Source organism: Eriocheir sinensis, unplaced genomic scaffold (assembly GCF_024679095.1).
Source record: "Eriocheir sinensis breed Jianghai 21 unplaced genomic scaffold, ASM2467909v1 Scaffold276, whole genome shotgun sequence".
Classification (NCBI taxonomy): domain Eukaryota; kingdom Metazoa; phylum Arthropoda; class Malacostraca; order Decapoda; family Varunidae; genus Eriocheir; species Eriocheir sinensis.
Genome location: NW_026111583.1, coordinates 288,118 through 302,645, shown reverse-complemented (window position 1 = coordinate 302,645; position 14,528 = coordinate 288,118). Strand labels below are relative to the sequence as shown.

Genomic DNA, 14,528 nt, shown 5'->3' with positions numbered 1-14,528 from the left:
GTCACCAAAGTATTAATGTATTCAACGGGTTTTCCAGGTACGAGTGAGTAACTAGAATGAAAAAAAAATACAGAAAGATATTACAAGGTCACCTTTAACAACAATAGAAGCGGAGTGACTAATGCATCAGGGAAAACCCCAGTATCCAAACTATATAAAGTATGCTCAAAGATTATTTAACTCCCATAATTACCGTACACGAATCGTATTCTATAGACCCAATTTTACCCAGACACGTGGTGAACAGAAGGCAAAGATATCCGAAAGCACAAAGCGCCGAACCCCCCAAAACATACACAAATGAGTACTGGCACGCACGTCGAGGCAAAACAATACAATAAGCAAATGAAACAAAAAAGGCGCAAACAAGCTGACGGGTCACTTATAAGACTACATGGCAACACCAATACTCACACACCAATCCCAACAGGCCAACCAACGAGCACAGTCCAGTTAATCCATCGCCGCCAAAGCTCCAGCCCTCACTGAATACCGAGCCTGCCGCCAGCTCTTACCACAACTACGAACGGCGTTTCGAAATGAGTCGAACTGTTTGAAAAACTCTGCAACGAGCAGGAGGAGGAAACGGACGAGTTAAGGAGGGGGGGTCGTTGCATTCTGTATATCAACTTATGTACAAAATCAGCTACCATTCCCTGTACAAATATAGTCTCGAAATAAACCTTCCAAACCAGAAGAAGCACCAAACAGGCTAAAGGTCTTTCCTTAACCTAAGAAGACGGCTTAGTGGATCCATACGGCTCGGCTCTAGCAGCTGGGTAGCTGTCTTCGGAAGCACACAGGCAGCAATGCTTGGCTTCCATGTAGTGGCCTAGGCTGCCACTACAATGGAGAGGCATCTCACAAAAGATACATGAGCCTTCGTATTCCTGTTATCATGATCTTTACATTTCTGCCCGGAATCGTGCCAAATCTATTCTCCGACTTACCAAGCATTCTTTCATCAGTAGAAAGTGCCACAACCTTGCTTTCTCAAATCCTTCCAGGGACTTCTGGCACCCAGCCAAAAATATCTCTAAAGATGTTACTTCCATCTTTCCCAGCTCTCCTTAGTTCTGATAGCAGGTGACGTCAACGCACACGTTAGGAGCCTCTTTGAAAACCCATTGTACTGCCAAAGAAGATTTGTGCCCTGCCAGATATACAAGTCTAAACAACCGGAAGACATCCCTGGGTTGGCGTGCAGTGCAGGAAAGCTGCAGCTTAGAAAAGCAAGGCCTGGTTGCGTTATGTCCCACTCCATAAGAAGAAATAAAACCTACACTGAAAAAAAAGTCCAGAATGAGGCGATCAATAGCTGGAGGGGTTACCTTATACGAAAGCTAACAAGCCAATCAGTAAGCACTGAAGGGTGGTGAAACAGCATTAAGCAGCAGCAGGGCTTCCCTCTGACGATAGCATTCCATCGCTGACAGCAACTATAGTCAAACCATTTCAAATTGTCCGTTTGGGCGTTCGATTCCGCGGGTCCTTTCCTCCCCTCTGCTCTGCCACACAGTCCCACACAGGGATAGGTGTTGGGACTGTGTGGCAAAGCAGAAGGGAGGAAAGGACCCGCGGAATCGAACACCCAAACGGACAATTTGAAATGGTTCGACTATAATGGCTCAGTGCTCACTCGCCACCGAAATGAAGCTCAGGTGTCGGCTGTCTATTTGTCCTCCAAGATGAGTTATTGACTTCAAGCGCAACCTCTTCTAGGTCCTATTCTTACCAAGTCCGCCCTAGGGAGCCTCACCATCATTACCCAGGAGATGCTGCAACAACTTCAGCAAGGTAATCCCAAGAAAGCGACGAGGCAAATAACATCATCCCCCACTTGCTGAAAGATGCACCACACAACTTGCTGTGCCTCCTTCCATAATCGTCCTGGGCTGCCTTTCATCTCGGCAGTGAGAATATCAGTGGTAAGAGGCGAGAGTCTGTACTCTACATAAGAAGTTCAGAAATGACTTTCAAAACTACCGCCCTATTTCCCTCATTTCCGTTTTGGGGAAACCTTTTCAATCCATCATTGCCTCTAAAATCACCAACTTTTTTGACACTTTCCACCTTCTAAATTCCCGACAGTTGGCTTTCGGTTGGGAAGACCGCAGCAGAACCTTTCTTTCACTGAGCAGCCGGGAACCACTCCCTAGAATTAGAGCGTGGTTCCAAGCTCGGTGGTGGGCCTAGATCGTGCTTAAGACACCTTCATTGCCCTTGACATTGCTGGTGTTTTTGACAGTGTGCGGCATCAGGGCATCGCCACCAGTCTGAGGAGCCAGGGGTGCTGTGGTGACCCCTTAGACCACCTCCACGGCCAGGCCCTGCGGGTGGTGGCGAATGGTTACGCCTCCTCTGAACACCTTGGCAAAACCAGCCTCCCTCAAGGAAGGCTATGGAACGTGTACTTCAATGACATCCTGCAGCTGAACAGGAACTCTCACCTCCTGTTACCTCCAACCCGGTGAAAAATAAAGGTGGTAACCCCTGGGCTAAGAGGCGGTGTGTGTGTGTGTGTGTGTGTGTGTGTGTGTGTGTGTAATTCACCACGGCCTGATCACGAGTTGGATTCGCTTTCGCCAGCAGGTACCCTCCCGACGTGAGCAAGTGCTCATTATCGTCGATCTATGGGTACTGCCAGGACCTCACACGCCACACACCCCATCCCCCTTGCTCAAGGGGGAACAATAACCAATACTAGTCAACGGAAAGAATCCGGCCTGAACAGGGCTCGAACCGCCGCCTGTTTGGCCGTGAAACCTTGCTGCGCGGCGCTCAAGCCGATTGAGCTACCGGAGCGGTGTGTGTGTGTGTGTGTGTGTGTGTGTGTGTGTGTGTGTGTAATTCACCCACGGCCTTGATCACGAGCTGGGCTCGCATCCGCCAGCACCCTCCCGACCCGAGCAAGCTCCTTGTAGTCGATCTCTGGGTACTACCGGGACCTCCCCCCCCCCCCCCCCTGTCACCGCTGGAAGAGTTGGGGGCACTATGAGAGTTACTGGAACACAAAGGAGTGCTCCTTTGCTCAAGGGGGGACAGTAACCGCACTCATGATGGTCCGCTATACTCGGTTTTATATAAGAAAATAAATTGGCGTTCGAAACCCCTCTTTTAAATTGTCGCAATCTCTGCATTCCTTTTAGCAAATAGATAACTGATAGACAACAATGCTAAAGACGACAGGATCCACTGTAAAATATAATAGTGTATTTAGCTTCTTTAAACACAAACACAAATGTTATATAGGTATTAGCAGTCCGCTGTGTGTGTGTGTATTTGCCTATTTGTAGTACAGGCTCTGAGCTCAAGCTCAGACAGTCCTGTCTCCCAATCTATATTTTTGTCCAACTTTTCCTCCATTATATGGAAGCTGCACGCTTCAATAATGTCTTTGTTTGATTCACACCATGTATCCACACTCCTGCATGGAAAACTGTACTTCTTTATGTCTTTCAACAAGTCCCCTTCCTCAATTTCTTGCTGCGTCCTCTGAGTTGCCTCCTCCATTCCATCTCGATTAAATCATTTCTATCCAACACGTCCATTCCTCTTGTGTTCCTGTACAACGTTAACAGGTCTCCTCTTTCTCTTCTTTCTTTGGGTATTGGTAGGCCAGTTCCCCCAATCTAGCCTCATATGACAGGCTTGATAGTTCTGGTACCGTCTTAGTCATCTTAGTCGCAATCCTTGGAATCCTTTCGAGTTTCCTTATATCCTTTTTCCTGTGTGGTGACCAAACAACCGCTGCCTACTCTAACCTTGGTCTAATCAGTGTTATTATTTTCTTCATGTTTCCATCTAAGTAGTGAAACGCCACTCTAATATTTTGCAACAAACTATATGTTTCTCCGAATATCTTATCTATGTGTTGTGTGTGTGTGTGTGTGTGTGTGTGTGTGTGTGGTCGTGGTCGTGAACTCCTTCGTGTTCCAATAACTCACAGCGCCCCCAACTCTTCCAGCGGTGAGCGGGCAGCACCGTCCAGCTTGTCGGACATTCCTGGCTGAGAACATCGCCCCTGGAGAGTCAAAAGGCTACCGGTCAGTATGCCAGTGAGGTGGATTACAGACGTGCTTTGTGCAGTATGATGTTCTGATGTCCTTACTTTATCGACTTGCTCTGCTGACTTTTATGTTTAAATGTTCTCCACGTGTTGCAGGTGTCCCGCTGAGGAGTGTCCAGGTGGCCAGGTGTACGGGACAGCCGTGTACGATAAGGTGAGCAGTGTCCCGCACACAAGTTCCTTAAACCGCGTCATCTTTCATTCTTCACCCACATTATCTCTACAACAACTACCACAACTACTCTCTCTCTCTCTCACTCTCTCTCTCTCTCTCTCTCTCTCTCTCTCTCTCTCTCTCTCTCTCTCTCTCTCTCTCTCTCTCTCTCTCTCTCTCTCTCTCTCTCTCTCTCTCTCTCTTTGGCCCCCTTCACACAGTGCCGACTCTGGGCCACGACATCCCCGCGACTTTTGGAACTGACAAGTCGGCTCCCACGCCCCAAGAATGTTTTTTCTCCTTCTTGGTGCCGGCTAGTATGACTGCCGACGGTCGACGCCTGTCTGGGACATTCGGCCAACTAGTTGCCAGCATGTCGGCGACATGCTGGCAATTAGTCTCTAGCCGAGTTTCAACGGTCATTTTCTGAAATGGCGCCATGTCTACGACAACCACGACTCAAGCGACCGATTGGCCAACAGTCGCAGACGGTTTTGAGGAGTCTTGCAGACGGCCGCCGACTCTCGGCAAGACTGTCTGTGAACTGACTGCCGACCAGCTGGCCGACAGTTGCCAAGGAGTTGGCCGACCACCTGCTGGACATGCTGTCCTGAAAACCATCAATCAACCCGGACTCTTCTCTAAAAAGAGGATCATCAAAGGTGAATTCCGGGGGGCAGCATGCGCCGAACAAGGTGGCGCCACTTGTCTGCGCCAAAACAGGCTGCGGCCGACCACCAAACCCCACCAAGAAAACCTACCGGCGGCATAGCCAGAACGTATAAAAATAAATTTAAAGGACATGGACCAGATTTGAATAACATAACTTTTGTATTATGTTTCATTTGATTTTTCCATTTTAATCTTTCAGGATTCGGACATTTGCCTGAGTGCCTTGCATTCCGGGGTCGTCACCAGCCTGGCTGCCAACATCACTATCAAGCATCTGTCAACACCCCAGCCAGTCCTCGGCACGGCACAGAATAGAATTGTGTCTCACAGTAAAAAAGGGTTGGTATTGAAATTGAAGGTGTTGATCAAGAAGACAGGAATTTTCTCTCTCTCTCTCTCTCTCTCTCTCTCTCTCTCTCTCTCTCTCTCTCTCTCTCTCTCTCTCTCTCTCTCTCTCTCTCTCTCTCTCTCTCTCTCTCTCTCTCTTTTACCACGTGCGACATCCTAGCTGCATCAGTTTACCTAACAAGGTTTCCTATTTACCCATTTACCTGTTCATAATGAACGCCCAGGTCAAAGTGTTTCTTTTTTCTTTCATTTTGTCCAAGTGTCCCAAGTGGTGGTGTGACCTAAGTTTAAAGACAAACTTGAAAACATGGCCACCCGACGATGGGCATGGAACTTATAGAATGGTTACAATTGTGCGCGTATCGATATCGGTAGTATCGGCATCGGCCCAGTTTTGTAGTATTGGGATCGGAATCGGTATCAATTAAAGTTTTGGTACATCTCAAGTTTGAATCACACGCGCATATCTCCCGCCTGTACACAAGCTTGAATACAAACCCTCGAAATGGAGGATGAAAGCCTGGGTAAGCTTCACGCCGACTATCCTGGCCGGGATTCATTCCTGGGTCCGCAGATTCGCAGCCAGGCATGGCAGCGATTTCACCAAGGAGGCGTATTACATCAGTATTCTTGAATGATGAGTTTCCTTTTTCTGAAACCCAACATTCTGTTCGCTTTATTTACTGAGAGAGAGAGAGAGAGAGAGAGAGAGAGAGAGAGAGAGAGAGAGAGAGAGAGAGAGAGAGAGAGAGAGAGAGAGAGAGAGAGAGAGAGAGGGGGGTGGAAAACCTCCGCCTACTGTCCTGTCTACTTCACCGTCGAGCGAGAGCCGGAGCTTGGATTGGTTGGCAATTCTTTATGACACAAACTTGAGGGAGATGTGCGCGTGGGATTCAGGCTGGAGTTGTACCAAAATCTTTATCAATAGCGATACTACAAAACTGGGCCGCTGCCGATACTACTGCCGATACCGATACCAGCACACTGGAAGCCGGTCTATAAGTTTCCTACCCACCGTCGAGTGGCCAAGTTTTCAAGTTTGTCCTTAACTTAGGTCACATCAGCACTTGGGCAAAATGAAATATTACCGTGAAAAATGAATGAAAAAGGAAGCACTTTGACCTGTGCATTCAATTCAATAAAGGAAGTTTTATGAAACTGGTGCTCTTTAGTAACAGTAAGATTCTAGACTTCAAAGGTCGATATAGTGAAAAGCATGTGTTTCGTTTTTGGTTACCAAGAAAAGTGATTATTTTATTATTATACTCCTAAATTAAAAATATTAAATAAAAAATTCAAAGTGCGCAAGACAGCAGCGTGAAGCCGTGTGCGGGGCCACCACCACCACCACCACCACCGCGTCTCGGAGGCAGGTGTGGCCCACTACCAAATGTTCTGCTGCAGTACTATACACCACGTGCTCAAAGTAATGTAGTACTACATCAGTGGTTCTCAACCTTTTTACTACCACGCCCCCTCCAGGAGCTGCTCTTTCCCTCCACGCCCCCCTTGTATCTATACACAAATTTCACTCCCAGATTTAAAAAGTGTTCTGCTGCAGTACTATGCACCACGTGCTCAAAGTAATGTAGTACTACATCAGTGGTTCTCAACCTTTTTACTACCACGCCCCCTCCAGGAGCTGCTCTTTGCCTCCACGCCCCCTCCAGGAGCTGCTCTTTGCCTCCACGCCCCCCTTGTATCTATACACAAATTTCACTCCCAGATTTAAAAAGAAAAGAAAAATCTTTTTTGGTCCATTTACTAAGCATGAGTTACATTAGTGAGATATTTGACACCACTGTTTTAATGCTACCAGATCTTGAATACATGGTTAGTGAGATATTTGACACTGCTTCCTAGCTACCAGATCTTGAATACATGGTTAGTGAGATATTTGACACTGCTTCTTAGCTACCAGATCTTGAATACATGGTTAGTGAGATATTTGACACTGCTTCTTAGCTACCAGATCTTGAATACATGGTTAGTGAGATATTTGACACTGCTTCTTAGCTACCAGATCTTGAATACATGGTTAGTGAGATATTTGACACTGCTTCTTAGCTACCAGATCTTGAATACATGGTTAGTGAGATATTTGACACCACTGTTTTAATGCTACCAGATCTTGAATACATGGTTAGTGAGATATTTGACACTGCTTCCCAGCTACCAGATCTTGAATACATGGTTAGTGAGATATTTGACACTGCTTCCTAGCTACCAGATCTTGAATACGTGGTCGAATGCTTGAGAGTGCACAACGTAAGTCCCCTTCAACGTTCAGGCGGTTTCTATACTTGGTTTTGATAGCAACGAGCGTGGAAAATGCAGTTTCACATAGATACGTGGATCCAAACATTGTTAGAATCCGAAGAGCCTGATGTGAGATCAGAGGGTAAACAGGAAGGTACTTGACCCGGAACGTCTCCAAATCCATATCTTTGAAGTCTTCTTTAGCTGTGGAGTTGAACTTCAACTCAAGGAACTCCTCCTGGACTTCATCAGCAACATCAGCTACCTCACATTGAAATGGGTTCCTCATGAATTTCCAGGCTTCACGCTTCTCGTCTATATCTGGGAAGTATCTGATGAATTTTGCTTTCAAGTCACTTAGATGAGTGATTATTTGTTTCCTTAACTCAGAGTCAAGGTTACTGTGAGCGACAGCAGAATCCAAGTTCTAAAACTGGCTGTATTTCCTGCTGAATTCCACATTTCCAGAGGTCGAGTTTGGCCATGAAGGCTCGAATGGTGTCATGATGCATGACGATGTTGATGTTTTTCCCTTGTAGTTTAAGGTTCACAGCATTCAATGCTTCAAAAATGTCCACCAGGTAAGCTAGAGTTATCTGAAAGCCTTCAGACTGGAATTTGTCATGAAGGTTTGCCTTCTGCTTTGAATCTAGAAATATTGCTACTTCTTCTCGTAGCTCATAAAGCCGTCCAAGCATGTTCCCTTTTGATGGCCATCGTACGCTCGTGTGAAAAAGCAAGGCTTCATGTTCGGATTCCATATCCTTACACAGCAGTTTGAAGAGACGACTGTTTAAGGCTCCAGCTTTGATGAAGTTGACTACCTTGATAGCCACCTTCAGGACATCCCTCACTTCAGCAGGCAAAGTTCTGGATGCTGAGGCTTCACGATGAAGTATGCAGTGTGTACTCATTACTGAGATTTTTTTCTTTCACCTTTGTGACGAACCCAGACTGCAGACCAAGCATGACTGGAGCTCCATCAGTACATACCCTACCAGTGAGTCCCAAGAAAGTTTATTTTCCTGAAAAAAGTTAGATGAATTACGAAAAATAGCTTCTGCTGTTGTGCAACCTTCCATGGGGTGACAGAATAGAATTTCCTCTTTTATATTGTTGCCTGACACGAAACGAACATACATCAGTAACTGAGAACACTGAGCGATATCAGTCGTTTCATCACACTGAATGGCCGAAACAGGGGAGGCTCTTGCTTGGTCGAGAGTTTGATCTGTGATATCTTGAGACAATTCATCGATCCTTTTCTTGACTGTATCGTTTGACAGAGAAATTTGGGAAAGCTTGTTTGCACTATCTTTCCCCAGAACGAGTTCTGCTGCACAGAGTATACTTGGTTTTATGAGACACACTCCAATGTTATGGCTCTTCTTGGTCTTTTCAGTCACTCAGGGGGGCTCAGTGTATACGGAAAATGGTATGCCTGGGAGACTTTTGAAAACAAGAATTAGTAACGACAATACTTCTGCATCATTTCATAAACTTATCTTTACAGTACTGCCCCACGCTCTTGTCAAGAAAATAGCAATAACTGAAAAAATGTATACTTTTCACCGGAGGCTCGCGCCCCCCCTGGAAACCACTCACGCCCCCCTAGGGGGTAGCACCCCCCAGGTTAAGAACCACTGTACTACATGATTTAGTATTACTAATAATTAATTTTTCATCACTAAAAACATCAACATCTGCTTAACAAAATAACTTGCAACGAATAATAGGAAACGTAGCAAATTTCTTTTAAATATCGGCAGTAAATCAGCCGATACCGATACCGATAAAAAAATGGACCGATACTGCCGATACATCGGAACATCCCTAATTCAAACCCAGGCCCGCGAGCCCAGGCCGAACTTTCCATTGTTAAGCTAATGGGAAATCAGCGTTACAAGTCAGAGTTCTTTTTCACGTCTCATGCTATCACATATTTGTTAGTGTGTGTGTGTGTGTGGGGGGGGGGGGGGGGCTGCTTCATTGTTATCATCGGTACTTTGTAAATATTCGTCCCTATTACTCTGTTTAAAAGTATAATGATTAATTTGTGTTTATCCCTTACCCTTATCTCAGCTCTCTCCTCGTCCTCACATTACTATTGCGCCCATGACTTCCTTGCAAAACTTATAGAGGAAGTTTCTTTCTTTCAACAGATCACAACCACTTTCTGTCTACAAAGTGGAGAGCACAGCACAGCAGGAAGGTACGTTACGGACTGGCAGGTGCAGGGTGTCTGGTTTGCAGGTGTGAATTATGAAGTGTGGCTGCGGTAAGTCCACCAGAGGATATACCGATGAAAGAAGGCTGCTCCAGGGCGCGTGTGCTCGAGAGCTAAAGGTTCCCTCGCACCGGCTAACGACCACTAGACCGATGAGGGCCGATGATCATACGCGAACGATTCCCACTCATCGCTCTGGAAGGCTTCAAATTTTAAGGGGGTCGGCACCAGCCTTTAGCTCTTTGTTAAACCAACGGGAGGCTGGTAAGATGTATTAAGCATTCTTTCTTTTGCTGACCGCTTTCCAAAATAATTTTAAGGTGGCATAAGGCTTCTAAGGTACGAAACCATAGGAAATCTTCGGTGTAACAGAAGCCTCCGAGGCGAGGGAGGGCAGCCACCGGCGGCACCAGTGGAAGGGAGGAATTAAAGAGGGAGGGAAGGAGGGAAGGGAGGGAAAGAGGGAATGACTCGAGGGAGTTGAAGAAGAGAAGGAAGGAAGGAATGAAGGAGGGAAAGAAGGAAGGAAGGAAAGAAGGAAGGAAGGAAGGAAGGGAAGTAAGTAAGTAAGTAAGTAATAAGTAAGGAAGGAAGGAAGGAATGAAGGAGGGAAAGAAGGAAGGAAGGAAAGAAGGAAGGAAGGAAGGAAGGTAAGTAAGTAAGTAAGTAAGTAATAAGGAAGGAAGTAAGGAAGGAAGAAAGGAAGGGAAAACATACAACACACCTAAAAATATTTGTTTTACATTTGTACGTATGTTTGTGAGCGTGTTTTTAGGTGTGTGTTTATATGCATTTGTGTGTGTGTGTGTGTGTGTGTGTGTGTGTGTGTGTGTGTGTGTGTGTAATTCACCTCTTGGTCTGCTGCGGGTCCTTCTCGAGACAGTCAGCCGTTCCCCTACGAAAAAGCACAGAGCTCATAGTACCGATCTTTGGGTAGGACTGAGACCACTCACACACAACACACCGCGACAACGAGGCCACAACTCCTCGCCTTACGTCGCGTACCTTCTCACTGCTAGGTGAACAGCGGCTACACGTGAAAGAAGATAAACCCAACTTATCTCACCCGGCTGGGGAATCGAACCCCGGTCCTTCTGGTTGTGAGGCAGACGCTCTACCCATTGAGCTACCGGGCCGTGTGTAGGCGTAGCTACCGGGCCGTGTGTATGTGTGTGTGTGTGTGTGTGTGTGTGTGTGTGTATTCATAGTCCATGAATGCCAACTCTTGCAATACGGGCACGTGGCACGCAACCTAGAAGTGGACGCTGCTCACCGGGTTGTTTCTGTGAGAAACAGTCCCGAGTGGAGGAGGCCAAGGGGACGCCCACAGAGCCGTTGGAATGAGCAAGTCAACAGGTCCTGCCGTGCGGTGCTTGGGGCGGGGAGGCGGCCTGCATGGAGATGTGCCCGCAGGAGCACCCGTCAACAGGTCCTGCCGTGCGGTGCTTGGGGCGGGGAGGCGGCCTGCATGGAGATGGGCTCGTAGGAGCACCGGTCAACAGGTCCTGCCGTGCGGTGCTTGGGGCGGGGAGGCGGCCTGCATGGAGATGTGCCCGTAGGAGCACCCGTCAACAGGTCCTGCCGTGCGGTGCTTGGGGCGGGGAGGCGGCCTGCATGGAGATGTGCCCGCAGGAGCACCCGTCAACAGGTCCTGCCGTGCGGTGCTTGGGGCGGGGAGGCGGCCTGCATGGAGATGGGCCCGTAGGAGCACCCGTCAACAGGTCCTGCCGTGCGGTGCTTGGGGCGGGGAGGCGGCCTGCATGGAGATGTGTCCGTAGGAGCACCCGTCAACAGGTCCTGCCGTGCGGTTCTTGGGGCGGGGAGGAGGCCTGCATGGAGATGGGCTCGTAGGAGCACCCGTCAACAGGTCCTGCCGTGCGGTGCTTGGGGCGGGGAGGCGGCCTGCATGGAGATGGGCCCGTAAGAGCACCCGTCAACAGGTCCTGCCGTGCGGTGCTTGGGGCGGGGAGGCGGCCTGCATGGAGATGTGCCCGTAGGAGCACCCGTCAACAGGTCCTGCCGTGCGGTGCTTGGGGCGGGGAGGCGGCCTGCATGGAGATGTGCCCGTAGGAGCACCCGTCAACAGGTCCTGCCGTGCGGTTCTTGGGGCGGGGAGGCGGCCTGCATGGAGATGTGCCCGTAGGAGCACCCGTCAACAGGTCCTGCCGTGCGGTTCTTGGGGCGGGGAGGCGGCCTGCATGGAGATGTGCCCGTAGGAGCACCCGTCAACAGGTCCTGCCGTGCGGTGCTTGGGGCGGGGAGGCGGCCTGCATGGAGATGTGCCCGTAGGAGCACCCGTCAACAGGTCCTGCCGTGCGGTGCTTGGGGCGGGGAGGCGGCCTGCATGGAGATGTGCCCGTAGGAGCACCCGTCAACAGGTCCTGCCGTGCGGTTCTTGGGGCGGGGAGGCGGCCTGCATGGAGATGGGCCCGTAGGAGCACCCGTCAACAGGTCCTGCCGTGCGGTGCTTGGGGCGGGGAGGCGGCCTGCATGGAGATGGGCCCGTAGGAGCACCCGTCGTAGGGCGGTCTAGGCGACGAGCCCTTCCGTATGGCTTGAAAATAACAAAGATGTATTTGATCAACAGGTATGGTGGGGCAAGTCATGTTGGTCTACAATTTCATCAAAGAAGGAAAAGGCATTCGTTTCATCTGTCTTTCTCAAGACCAAGAGTCCCCAATATCATCGTCCAGGCACCTGAAGGCATGGGACTACAAGGACATCAATGACATTGGAATACGTAAGTAGTTCTTTCAGTGCAATAGTAACAAATTGTTTTTATTGACTATGAAAACTGATAATGAATACCATTATACATTTAAAATAGATATATTAATTAAAATATAATGGAAATCATATTGACAGTAAATATTATTATCATTACTTTGATGAAATAAAAAAAATATATAATCATAATCATTATTCTTCTTTTCTTCTTTTTTACAATTAAAATCAATTGCACTATTATAAATACTATTATGATGATGATTGTCATCCCGCGCTCTTGTGCTGCGGTGGTTGGCACGCATGAGTGGGCCGGACTGTGATTTCTTTCCCAGCAGTCGGCGTCCAGCTCTCGAGGCTGGTCACCCTCTGTCTCGGGGCGACTGATTGGCGGGTGGCTGGAGGAAGTAAACTGTGCTAACACACACTAGCTCCGTGTCTCTGGGCGGTGGGTTCACACCTAACTCGCGTTCAAAAGTAGTGCAAGGGATATGAACACCGAGGTCACGTACAGCCAAGCGTGGGCCCAAACCTTAGTTTTTACTGCACCGTATTATCAATACTTACTATAATCTCCGAGGAAAGTATAATTAATTATTGTAATTATTATATTAGTCATATAATTATTTCTATATTATTATCATTATTATTATTATTATTATTATTATTATTATTATTATTATTATTATTATTATTATTATTATTATTGTCATTATTATTACTTTTATTATTATTATAATAGTTATTATTATTATTATTATTATTATTATTATTATTATTATTATTATTATTATTATTATTATTATCATTCTTGTCATTATTATAACTTTTATTATTATTAAAATCGTTTATCATCATCATCATCATCATCATTGACTTATCCTAGCCAGTACTCGAATCGTTTATCATCATCATCATCATCATCATCATCATCATCATCATCATTGACTTATCGTTGCCAGTACTCGAATCGTTTATTATTATTATTATTATCATCATCATCATCATCATCATTGACTTATCCTAGCCAGTACTCGAATCGTTTATTATCATCATCATCATCATCATCATCATCATTGACTTATCGTAGCCAGTACTCGAATCGTTTATTATCATCATCATCATCATCATCATCATTGACTTATCGTAGCCAGTACTCGAATCATTTATTATTATCATCATCATCATCATCATCATCATCATCATCATTGACTTATCCTAGCCAGTACTCGAATCGTTTATTATCATCATCATCATCATCATCATCATCATCATTGACTTATCCTAGCCAGTACTCGAATCGTGTATTATCATCATCATCATCATCATCATCATTGACATTGATGACCAACTGTCCCACGACCAGGCAGGTTTTAGACCTGGCCGCTCCTGCTGCGGCCAGGTCCTGAACCTCACACAATACATAGAAGACGGCTTTGAAAAACAACTGAAAACTGGAGCAGTCTTCGTTGACCTCACTGCGGCATATGACACGGTGAATCACAGGGCTCTCCTATTTAAGGTAGCCAAATTAGTGAAAAATTCAACCGTTGTCCGGGTGATAGAGTCCCTCCTGAACAACCGGAGGTTCTTTGTAGAGATGAACAGCAAAACAAGCAGGTGGAGGCTACAAAGGAACGGGTTACCACAGGGATCGGTGTTGGCTCCAATGTTATTCAACATTTACACCAATGACCAGCGGCAATTCCAGAACATCCGCAGATTTATCTATGCAGACGATCTTTGCATTGCGATGCAAGCAAAATCCTTCCATGCCATCGAAACCAGCCTCACAGATGCACTGCAGTCTCTATTAGCCTACTACAAACATTGGTTCCTAAATGCCAACCCAGGAAAAACCCAAGTCTGCACATTCCATCTTAACAACAGCCAAGCAGAAAGAAGCCTCAAGGTCACTTGGGAAAACAAAACACGTGAAAACACCAAGTATCCTGTATATCTGGGTGTGACTCTGGATAGGACATTGTCTTTTAAATAGCACACAAGGAAACTTAAAGAAAAGTCGCAACCCGAAACAACCTATCACAAAAACTTGCAAACTCTTCATGGGGAAC

General features: G+C 46.9%; 1 long non-coding RNA gene across 2 annotated transcripts; it reads left to right on the top strand.

Annotated features, from left to right (window-relative positions):
• The first annotated feature begins 9,724 nt into the window (after positions 1–9,724).
• LOC126991420 (uncharacterized) lies at positions 9,725–12,310 on the top strand. Of its 2 annotated transcripts, none has more exons than XR_007745510.1 (4): positions 9,725–11,085; positions 11,378–11,450; positions 11,670–11,815; positions 11,962–12,310. It is a non-coding gene; the product is annotated as an uncharacterized LOC126991420 (long non-coding RNA). The 2 variants fall into 2 exon arrangements; XR_007745509.1 differs by having other exon boundaries at positions 11,232–11,450.
• The last annotated feature ends 2,218 nt before the right edge of the window (positions 12,311–14,528 follow it).